Raw genomic sequence first — 1426 nt, 5'->3', positions numbered from 1 at the left:
TGGGTGTTTGTGAAAATATTTGCAAAGGAAAAATAAAATCATAGAGTGATAAAATATTGGGTCTGAAAATATCATAGGAGCCTTTTAGATGAACACAGGCCTCACTCTGAAGTAATCCTTACATCCTCACCATAGTGTCCCAAGGGTGATTGGAAAGGCAGTGTCACAGAGACAAAGAGACAGAGAGACAGAGACAGAGAAAGACATAGATAGACAAAGAGAGAAAGGAAGAGAGACAAAGATAGAGAGGCAGGGAAACAGATAGAGAGAGAGAAGTTAAAACAAAAGAGGGCCCATGGACTTCCCTGGCGGTCCAGTGGTTAAGACTCTGCACTTCCGCTGCAGGGGCCCAGGTTCGATCTCTGGTCAGGGAAGATCCCGCATGCTGCGTGGCCTGGCCAAAAAAATAAAATGGGGCCCAGCCTTCACCTGATTGCACCGACAAAGGAGGGCCAGCTCCATACATAGTCTCTGTCCTGGGGCTGGAGTAGAACAGAGCAGGAGGGTGTGGATACCAAGGATTCCCTCGAAATCTGCCCCCCTTCCTGGGATGAACTTGGGATACGCATGTTCCCAAAGGATCCCTGGGGATGAGCTGGCCACAGCCAGGCACGACCTGGCCTCCCTTCACCAGGACTGTGATCAACCCTCCTGGAAGGAAGCCCTGCAGAAAATGCATTAACCTTTATCATCCACCTCATTCAGGGAATTGGAATATTTAGGACTAAATCAATATTTTAACTGGGGTTACGACTTCCCGGAGAGTAAATGACTGTCCCCTGTGCACAGTCCACAGTTGGCCAAGGGGATTTGGGGCACAGTAGGATTCCAATGCGATGTTCAGGCTACACCGGCCAGGATGGCTACACCTGTCCCATCAAGTCAAACTGCATGTGGAAGCACATACTGAGGGTTAGTCAGACATGAACGACAATCATTTTTGCCATTATAGTAAATGTTCTATTAACATTTATGGAAAGAGCATCAAAGAGAGAAAGGAATGCGGGGCGTTCCTCTGCCCCCGCCCCCAGGGGCCCACCCCATGCCTCAGCTTCATGTCTGTCCCATTCTCATACCATCCCCACTGCGTTGTGTGCATGATAGGATTTGTACTTCCTCCTCCTTTTCTTCCTTTCCTTTCTCCCCCCTTGCATTCAAGATTATGAAACTTTGCTGTGGACCCTGCCCTTCCTTCTCTTTCTCCTGTTCACCCTGGTGGTGTGTGGGTGAAATGGGGAGGGGGGCCCCCCAGTACATATCAGCCCAACAGCCATAAGTCTCCTCCTTTATTATTAGGAAACAAAACAACAACAACAAATGGCATCATGAATATGAACAGCATTGTCAGGTGAATTAGCTGAAGTGCTTTTTTTTTTTGTACTCTGTCCTCAAATTTAATGGAATAATGTGTCTTGCATATATAAGA

At 47.5% G+C, this 1426-nt stretch overlaps 1 non-coding gene across 1 annotated transcript; it reads left to right on the top strand.

Moving 5' to 3' along the window:
• Positions 1-302: 302 nt before the first annotated feature.
• Positions 303-374, top strand: TRNAG-UCC (transfer RNA glycine (anticodon UCC)). The gene has a single exon. It is a non-coding gene; the product is annotated as a tRNA-Gly (tRNA).
• The last annotated feature ends 1052 nt before the right edge of the window (positions 375-1426 follow it).

Source organism: Lipotes vexillifer, unplaced genomic scaffold (genome assembly GCF_000442215.2).
Source record: "Lipotes vexillifer unplaced genomic scaffold, Lipotes_vexillifer_v1.1 scaffold356, whole genome shotgun sequence".
NCBI lineage: Eukaryota > Metazoa > Chordata > Mammalia > Artiodactyla > Lipotidae > Lipotes > Lipotes vexillifer.
This window is presented reverse-complemented; position numbering and strand designations above follow the sequence as displayed.